Source organism: Arachis hypogaea, chromosome 16 (assembly GCF_003086295.3).
Source record: "Arachis hypogaea cultivar Tifrunner chromosome 16, arahy.Tifrunner.gnm2.J5K5, whole genome shotgun sequence".
Taxonomy (NCBI): domain Eukaryota; kingdom Viridiplantae; phylum Streptophyta; class Magnoliopsida; order Fabales; family Fabaceae; genus Arachis; species Arachis hypogaea.
This window is the reverse complement of record NC_092051.1, coordinates 88,043,792-88,054,217: the sequence shown is the minus strand read 5'-3', so window position 1 is coordinate 88,054,217 and position 10,426 is coordinate 88,043,792. Positions and strand designations below refer to the sequence as shown.

At 36.6% G+C, this 10,426-nt stretch overlaps 1 non-coding gene across 1 annotated transcript; it reads left to right on the top strand.

The window, feature by feature from the left end:
* The first annotated feature begins 1,793 nt into the window (after window positions 1-1,793).
* On the top strand, window positions 1,794-1,901 carry LOC112760471 (small nucleolar RNA R71). The gene has a single exon (XR_003180909.1). It is a non-coding gene; the product is annotated as a small nucleolar RNA R71 (small nucleolar RNA).
* Window positions 1,902-10,426: the final 8,525 nt, after the last annotated feature.

Here is a 10,426-nt window from a genome sequence, read left to right as displayed (position 1 = left end):
AAAGACATATAACTAAGAAAAATATGGTTAGATAAATAAAAATTGGGTTGCCTCCCAACAAGCGCTTCTTTAATGTCAATAGCTTGACAGTGGGCTCTCATGGAGCCTCACAGATGTGCAGAGCTTTGTTGAAACCTCCCAACACCAAACTTAGAGTTTGGATATGGGGGTTTGACACCAAACTTAGAGTTTGGTTGTGGCTTCCCAACACCAAACTTAGAGTTTAACTGTGGGGGCTTTGTTTGACTCTGCTTTGAGAGAAGCTTTTTATGCTTCCTCTCCATGGATGCAGAGAGAGATCCTTGAGTTGTAAACACAAGGTTGTCCTCATTTAATTGAAGGATCAATTCTCCTCTGTCCACATTAATCACAGCTCTTGCTGTGGATAGGAAAGGTCTTCCTAGGATGATGGATTCATCCTCTTCCTTTCCAGTATCCAGGACTATGAAATCAGCAGGGATGTAAAGGCCTTCAACCTTTACTAACATGTCCTCTACTTGTCCATAAGCCTGTTTTCTTGAATTGTCTGCCATCTCTAATGAGATTTTAGCAGCTTGCACCCCATAGATTCCCAGTTTCTTTATTACAGAGAGTGACATGAGGTTTATTCCTGAACCAAGGTCACACAGAGCCTTAAAGATCATGGTGCCTATGGTACAAGGTATTATGAACTTTCCAGGATCCTGTTTCTTCTGAGGCAATGTCAGTTGATCCATATTACTTAGTTCATTGGTGAACAAGGGAGGTTCATCTTCCCAAGTCTTAATACGAAATAATTTGGCATTCAGCTTCATGATTGCACCAAGAAACTTGTCAGTTTGCTCTTCAGTAACATCCTTATTCTCTTCAGAAGAGGAATACTCATCAGAGCTCATAAAGGGCATAAGGAGGTTCAATGGAGTCTCTATGGTCTCTAGATGAGCCTCAGAGTCCTTTGGTTCCTCAGAGGAAAGCTCCTTATTGATCACTGGACGTCCCAGGAGGTCTTCCTCCTTGGGATTCACGTCCTCCTCTCCCTCATTAGGTTCGGCCATTTTGATTATGTCAATGGCCTTGCACTCTCCTTTTGGATTCTCTTCTGTATTGCCTGGGAGAGTACTAGGAGGGATTTCAGTGATCCTCTTACTTAGCTGGCCCACTTGTGCTTCCAAATTTCTAATGGAAGACCTTGTTTCATTCATGAAACTTACAGTGGCTTTGGACAGATCAGAGACTAAGTTTGCCAAATTAGAGGTATTTTGTTCAGAATTCTCTGTCTGTTGCTGAGTGGATGATGGAAAAGGCTTGCTATTGCTAAACCTGTTTCTTCCACCATTATTAAAGCCTTGTTGAGGCCTTTGATCCTTCCATATGAGATTTGGATGATTTCTCCATGATGGATTATAGGTGTTTCCATAAGGTTCACCTAAGTAATTCACCTCTGCTATTGCAGGGTTTTCAGGATCATAAGCTTCTTCTTCATAAGAAGCCTCTTGAGTACTGTTGGATGTAGCTTGCATTCCATTCAGACTCTGAGAAATCATATTGACTTGCTGAGTCAATATTTTGTTCTGAGCCAATATGGCATTCAGAGTATCAACTTCAAGAACTCCCTTCTTCATAGGCGTCCCATTACTCACAGGATTCCTCTCAGAAGTGTACATGAACTGGTTATTAGCAACCATGTCTATGAGTTCTTGAGCTTCTGCAGGCGTTTTCTTTAGGTAAATGGATCCACCTGCAGAAGTATCCAATGACATCTTTGATAACTCAGATAAACCATCATAGAATATATCCAGGATGGTCCATTCTGAAAGCATGTCAGAAGGACACTTTTTGGTCAACTGTTTGTATCTTTCCCAAGCTTCATAGAGGGATTCACCATCTTTTTGTTTGAAGATTTGAACATCCACTCTAAGCTTGCTCAGCTTTTGAGGAGGAAAGAACTTGGCTAAGAAAGCCGTGACCAGCTTATCCCAAGAGTTCAGGCTGTCTTTAGGTTGAGAGTCCAACCATATTCTAGCTCTGTCTCTTACAGCAAAAGGGAAAAATCATGAGCTTGTAGACTTCAGGATCTACTCCATTAGTCTTAACAGTATCACAGATCTGCAAGAATTCAGTTAAGAACTGAAAAGGATCTTCAGATGGAAGTCCATGAAACTTGCAGTTCTGCTGCATCAGAGAAACTAGCTGAGGTTTCAGCTCAAAATTGTTTGCTCCAATGGTAGGAATGGAGATGCTTCTTCCATGTAAATTTGAATTTGGTGCAGTAAAGTCACCAAGCATTCTCCTTGCATTGTTGTTGGGTTCGGCTGCCATCTCCTTTACTTGTTCGAAATTTTCAATCAAGTTGTCTCTGGGTTGTTGTAATTTAGCTTCTCTTAGTTTCCTCTTCAGAGTCCTTTCAGGTTCTGGATCAGCTTCAACAAGAATGCCTTTTTCCTTGTTCCTGCTCATAAGAAAGAGAAAAAAACAAGAAAAGAAGAGGAATCCTCTATGTCACAGTAAAGAGGTTCCTTATTGTTAGTAGAAAAAGGGAAGAAGAAAAAATTCGAAGACAGATAGAAGAGGGGGTTCGAATTTGTGTGAGATGAAGTGTTAGTAGATGAATAAATAAATAAGAGGAGATGAGGAAGAAGGTGAATTTTCAAAAATTATTTTTGAAAAAGAGTTAGTGATTTTTGAAAATGGTTTTTGAAAAATGTTAGTAATTTTCGAAAATTAAAATAAGAATTTAAAATAATTAGTTAATTAAAAAGAAATTTTGAAAAGGGGGGAGATATTTTCGAAAATTAGAGAGAGAGAGTTAGTTAGGTAGTTTTGAAAAAGATAAGAAACAAACAAAAAGTTAGTTAGTTAGTTGAAACAAATTTTGAAAAGATAAGAAGTTAGGAAGTTAGAAAAGATATTTTGAAATCAAATTTTTTTGAAAAAAAAGATGAGATAAGAAGATATTTTTGAAAAGATATGATTGAAATTAATTTTAAAAAGGATTTGATTTTTGAAAAAGATTTTTGAAAAAGATGAGATTTTTAAATTGAAAATTTGATTTGACTCATAAAAACAACTAGATTTTTAAAAAGTTTTGAAAAAGTCAAATCTAATTTTCGAAATTATGAGAGAAAAGAGGGAAAGATATTTTTTTGATTTTTGAATTTTTATGATGAGAGAGAAAAACATGAAAATTATGCAATGCATGAGAATTTTAGATCAAAACATGTGATGCATGGAAGAATGCTATGAATGTCAAGATGAACACCAAGAACACTATGAAGATCATGATGAACATCAAGAACATATTTTTGAAAAATTTTTAATGCAAAGAAAACATGCAAGACACTAAACTTAGAATTCTTTAATGTTTAGACACTAAGAATTCAATAATGCATATGAAAAATAAGAAAAGACACAAAACATGCAAATGCAAAGATCAAACAAGAAGACTTACCAAGAACAACTTGAAGATCATGAAGAACACTATGAATGCATGAGAGTTTTCGAAAAAATGCAATATGAGTATGCAATTGACACCAAACTTATAACATGACTCAAGACTCAAACAAGAAACACAAGATATTTTTTATTTTTATGATTTTATAATTTTTTTGTATTTTTTTTCGAAATTTATTATGAAAAACAAAAATAAGGATTTCAAAATCTTTAATATGAATTCCAGGAATCTTGTACTCTTTAGTCTAAAGCTTCAATCAAAGGGTCAGACATGGCTTAATAGCCATTCAAGCTTTAGAATGGATTTACATCCATTGAGGTGATTAGTTGAAGACCAATCCCAAAGGAGTTTGGGTATGGCTTTTCAGCCAGATAGGATTCAACATGTTACCATGAAACTCTAGAATTCATTCTTGAAAGTTTTGAAGCCATAGAATAATTTATTTTTGAAAACATTATTTTTATTATTATTATTTTTTTTTTTCGAAAACAAAAGAAAAATTTTTGAAAGATTTTTGAAAATTTTTTGAAAAATTTTTGAAAACAAAACAAGAAGAAAATTACCTAATCTGAGCAACAGGATGAACCGTTAGTTGTCCAAACTCAAACAATCCCCGGCAACGGCGCCAAAAACTTGGTGCGCAGAAATTGTGATTACACTTTGATTATGTAAAATTCATCGCTCTTTCTTTCCCTGGTAATGGCGCCAAAAACATGATGCCAATACCATGGTTCACAACTTCGCACAACTAACCAGCAAGTGCACTGGGTCGTCCAAGTAATACCTTACGTGAGTAAGGGTCGAATCCCACGGAGATTGTTGGTATGAAGCAAGCTATGGTCACCTTGTAAATCTCAGTCGGGCGGATATAAAATAATAATGGAGTTTTCGAAAGTAATTAATAAAATAGGGATAGAAATACTTATGTAAATCGTTGGTGAGAATTTCAGATAAGCGAATAGAGATGCTTTCGTTCCTCTGAACCTCTGCTTTCCTGCTATCTTCATCCAATCAGTCTTACTCCTTTCCATGGCTGGCTTTATGTAATGCATCACCATTGTCAATGGCTACTTTCGGTCTTCTCTCGGGAAAATGATCCAAATGCCCTATCATGGCACGGCTAATCGTCTGGAGGCATCACCCTTGTCAATGGTTTACATCTTATCCTCTCAGTGAAAATGGTCAACGCACCCTGTCACGGCACGGCTATTCATCTGTCGGTTCTCGATCATGCTGGAATAGGATTTACTATCCTTTTGCGTTCTGTCACTACGCCCGGCAATCGTGAGTTTGAAGCTCATCACAGTCATTCAATCATTGAATCCTACTCGGAATACCACAGACAAGGTTTAGACTTTCCGGATTCTCTTGAATGCCGCCATCAATCTAGCTTATACCACGAAGATTCTGGTTAAGAGATCTAAGAGATACTCATTCAGCCGAAGGTAGAACGGAAGTGGTTGTCAGGCACGCGTTCATAGGGAATGATGATGATTGTCACGTTCATCACATTCAGGTTGAAGAGCGAATGAATATCTTAGAAGCGAAATAAGATGAATTGAATAGAAAACAGTAGTACTTTGCATTAATCTTTGAAGAACAGCAGAGCTCCACACCTTAATATATGGAGTGTAGAAACTCTACCGTTAAAAATACATAAGTGAAAGGTTCAGGCATGGCCGAGATGGCCAGCCCCTAAAACGTGATCACAGGATCAAAGTACGATCCAGGATGTCTAATACAATAGTAAAAGGTCCTATTTATAGTAAACTAGCTACTAGGGTTTACAGAAGTAAGTAATTGATGCATAAATCCACTTCCGGGGCCCACTTGGTGTGTGCTTGGGCTGAGCTTTAACTTTCCACGTGCAGAGGCCATTTGTGGAGTTGAACGCCAGGTTTTGATCCATTTCTGGCGTTCAACTCTGGTTTTTTATCCCTTTCTGGCGCTGAACTCCAGAATTGGGCAGAGAGCTGGCGTTGAACGCCAGTTTGCGTCGTCTAATATTGGGCAAAGTATAGACTATTATACATTGATGGAAAGCCCTGGATGTCTACCTTCCAACGCAATTGGAAGTGCTCCATTTCGAGTTCTGTAGCTCCAGAAAATCCATTTTGAGTGCAGGGAGGTCAGAATCCAACAGCATCAGCAGTCCTTCTTCAACCTCTGAATCTGATTTTTGCTCAAGTCCCTCAATTTCAGCCAGAAAATACCTGAAATCATAGAAAAACATACAAACTCATAATAAAGTCCAGAAATGTAAATTTAACATAAAAACTAAGGAAAACATCCCTAAAAGTAACTAGATCCTACTAAAAACAATGTCAAAAAGCGTATAAATTATCCGCTCATCAGCTATGAATGTCAAGATGAACACCGAGAACAATATGAAGATCATGATGAACACCAAGAACATATTTTTGAAAAATTTTGAATGGAAAGAAAACATGCAAGACACCAAACTTAGAATTCTTTAATGCTTAGACTCTAAGAATTCAAGAATGCATATGAAAAACAAGAAAAGACACAGAACATGTGAATGCAAAGATCAAGACTTATCAAGAAGAACTTGAAGATCATGAAGAATACTATGAATGCATGAATTTTTCGAAAAAAAAATGCAAGATGCACATGCAATTGACACCAAACTTATAACATGACTCAAACAAGAAACAGAAAAATATTTTTGATTTTCATGATTTTCTAATTTTTTTGGATTTTTTCGAAAATTAATTGAAAAAGGAAAATAAGGATTCCAAAATTTTTTAATATGAATTCCAGGAATCTTGCATTTTTAGTCTAAAGCTTCAGTCCAAGAATTAGACATGGCTCACTAGCCAGCCAAGCTTTCAATGACAGCTCCGGTCCAAAACACTAGACATGGCCAATGGCCAGCCAAGCTTCAGCAAACATAGATACCTCTCATGTATACAACAACTGATATTTCATCCAACTTCATATACTTATGCGTGGAAGCCTTTGTCCAAAAGAATTTAGACATGGCTTTACAGCCAGCCAGGCTTCACATGCTTCATGAAACACTAGAATTCATTCTTAAAAATTTTGAAGCCATAGAATAATTTATTTTTGAAAACGTTATTTTTATTATTATTTTTTTTTTCGAAAACAAAAGAAAAATTTTTGAAAGATTTTTGAAAAATTTTTGAAAATAAAACAAAAAGAAAATTACCTAATCTGAGCAACAAGATGAACCGTCAGTTGTCCAAACTCGAACAATCCCCGGCAACGGCGCCAAAAACTTGGTGCGCAGAAGTTGTGATTACACTTTAATTATGTAAAATTCATTGCTCTTTCTTTCCCTGGTAATGGCGCCAAAAACATGATGCCAATACCATGGTTCACAACTTCGCACAACTAACCAGCAAGTGCACTGGGTCGTCCAAGTAATACCTTACGTGAGTAAGGGTCGAATCCCACGGAGATTGTTGGTATGAAGCAAGCTATGGTCACCTTGTAAATCTCAGTCAGGCGGATATCAAATGGTTATGGAGTTTTTGAAAATACTATAATAAAATAGGGATAGAAATACTTATGTAAATCATTGGTGAGAATTTCAGATAAGCGAATAGAGATGTTTTTGTTCCTCTGAACCTCTGCTTTCCTGCTGTCTTCATCCAATCAGTCTTACTCCTTTCCATGGCTGGCTTTATGTGATACATCACCATTGTCAATGGCTACTTTCGGTCTTCTCTCGGAAAATGATCCAAATGCCCTGTCACGGCACGGCTAATTATCTGGAGGCATCACCCTTGTCAATGGTTTCATCTTATCCTCTCAGTGAAAATGGTCAACGCACCCTGTCATGGCACGGCTATTCATCTGTCGGTTCTCGATCATGCTGGAATAGGATTTACTATCCTTTTGCGTCTGTCACTAACGCCCAGCAATCGCGAGTTTGGAGCTCGTCACAGTCATTCAATCATTGAATCCTACTCGGAATACCACAGACAAGGTTTAGACCTTCTGGATTCTCTTGAATGCCGCCATCATTCTAGCTTACACCACCAAGATTACGATTAAGAGATCTAAGAGATACTCATTCCGTCGAAGGTAGAACGGAAGTGGTTGTCAGGCACGCGTTCATAGGGAATGATGATGATTGTCACGTTCATCACATTCAAGTTGAAGTGCGAATGAATATCTTAGAAGCGAAATAAGATGAGTTGAATAGAAAACAGTAGTACTTTGCATTAATCTTTGAGGAACAGCAGAGCTCCACACCTTAATCTATGGAGTGTAGAAACTCTACCGTTAAAAATACATAAGTGAAAGGTCTAGGCATGGCCAAATGGCCAGCCCCCAAAACGAGATCACAGGATCAAAATACAATCCAGGATGTCCGATACAATAGTGAAATGTCCTATTTATAATAAACTAGCTACTAGGGTTTACAAAAGTAAGTAATTGATGCATAAATCCACTTCCGGGGCCCACTTGGTGTGTGCTTGGGCTGAGCTTTGAGTGTTGCACGTGTAGAGGTCCTTCTTGGAGTTGAACGCCAGCTTTTGTGCCATTTTGGGCGTTCAACTCTAGTTTTGGATCCTTTTCTGGCGCTGGACGCCAGAATTGGGCAGAAAGATGGCGTTGAACGCCAGTTTGCGTCGTCTAAACTTGGGCAAAGTATAGACTATTATACATTGCTGGAAAGCCCTGGATGTCGACTTTCCAACGCAATTGGAAGCACGCCATTTTGAGTTCTGTAGCTCCAGAAAATCCACTTTGAGTGCAGGGAGGTCAGAATCCAACAGCATCAGCAGTCCTTCTTCAACCTCTGAATCTGATTTTTGCTGAAGTCCCTCAATTTTAGCCAGAAAATACGTGAAATCACAGAAAATCACACAAACTCATAGTAAAGTCTAGAAATGTGAATTTAACATAAAAACTAATGAAAACATCCCTAAAAGTAACTAGATCCTACTAAAAACATACTAAAAACAATGTCAAAAAGCATATAAATTATCCGCTCATCAGCGTGCATGACAACCACCTCCGTTCTACCTTAGATTGAATGCATATCTCTTAGCCTCATGATTCAAATCAGAGTCTTCGTGGTATAAGCTAGAATCATTGGCGGTCATTCCTGAGATCCGGAACGTCTAAACCTTGTCTGTGGTATTCTGAGTAGGATCTGGGAAAGGATGACTGTGACGAGCTTCAAACTCGTGAGTGTTGGGCGTAGTGACAGACGCAAAAGGATCAATGGATCCTATTCCGACATGATCGAGAACCGACAGATGATTAGCCGTGCAGTGACAGCGCATTTGGAACATTTTCACTAAGAGGACGGGATGTAGCCATTGACAACGGTGATGCCCAACATAAAGCTTGCCATGGAAGGAGTCTTGCGTGCATGAAGAAGAAGACAGTAGGAAAGCAGAGGTTCAGAAGACAAAGCATCTCCAAAGCCTCAACCTGTTCTTCATTACTGCATAATAAGTATTTATTTCATGTTCTTTTATTTTTACAATTAAATCTGAGAATTACTGATATCCTGACTAAGAGTTACAAGATAACCATAGCTTGCTTCAAGCTGACAATCTCCGTGGGATCGACCCTTACTCACGTAAGGTATTACTTGGACGACCCAGTGCACTTGCTGGTTAGTTGTGCGGAGTTACAAAAGTGTGATTGTAATTTCGTGCACCAAGTTTTTGGCGCCGTTGCTGGGGATTGTTGAGTTTGGACAACTGACGGTTTATCTTGTTCTTAGATTAGGAATAATTTATTTTTGTTGGTTTAGAGTCTTTTATTTGAGTTTAGTTTCATATTTTAAGTTTGGTGTCAATTGCATGCTTTTATTTCCTTTTAATTTTTCGAATTTGCTTGTTTCTAGTCCTTTCTTGATCTTTAAAAAATTCTAAGTTTGGCGTCTTCTTTGTGTTTTCCTTTAAATTCTCGAAAATTTGTGTTTTATTTTCTAAAAATTTTAAGTTTGGTGTCCCTTGTGCTTTTATTTATTTAAAAATTTTTCGAAAATTTGTTCTTGGTGTTCATCTTGATCTCAAAGTGTTCTTGGTGTTCATCTTGACATTCAAAGTTTTCCTGTTTGTTTTCTGTGTTTTGATCTAAAATTTCTAGTTTAGTGTCATTTTGTTGTTTTTCTCTTTCCGCATTAAAATTCAAAAATAAAAAAATTATCCTTTCCTTATTTTACTCATAAATTTCAAAATTTTGCATTAATTTAGTCAAAGATTTTCAAAATCATATCTTTTTTTTAGTCAAGTCAATATTCTAATTTCAAAAATTGATCTTTTCAAATCTCTTTAAAAATCAAATCTCTTTAATTTCTTCAATCATATCTTTTCAATCATATCCTTTTTTTAATAGCAATCATATCTTCTCAATCATATCTTTTTCAAAACAATTTTCAATCATATATTTTTTTTAAATTGCAATCATATCTTTTTCAAAATAATTTTCAATCATATCTTTTTGATTGCTAATTTCAAAATCTTTTTCAAAAAAATCACTTAACTACTTTCCTCTTTCACATTTCGAAATTAACTAAGCATTTTTTTTCAAAATCTTTTTAATTAATTAATTAGTTTAGTTTTCAATTTGCTTTAATTTTATTTTCTTTTAGTTTTCAAATTTTATTTTATTTTCCTTTTATTTTATTTTATTATTTTCGGTCACTTTTAATTAAATAAAATAAAAAAATAAAAATATAATTTAATTGCAATTCATATTAATTCCCTTTTCTCCATCATGGACATAAGTGGAAACGAACAGTCCAGAAGGACTCTGGGATCATATGCTAACCCCATTACAGCTGCATATGGGAGTAGCATCTGTATACCTCCCATCAAAGCAAGCAGCTTTGAGCTAAATTCTCAGCTCATTATCATGGTGCAGCAAAATTGCCAGTATTCTGGTCTTCCACAGGAAGAACCTACTGAGTTTCTAGCACAGTTCTTACAAATTGATGACACAATACGTGATAAAGAAGTAGATCAGGATGTCTATAGATTATTA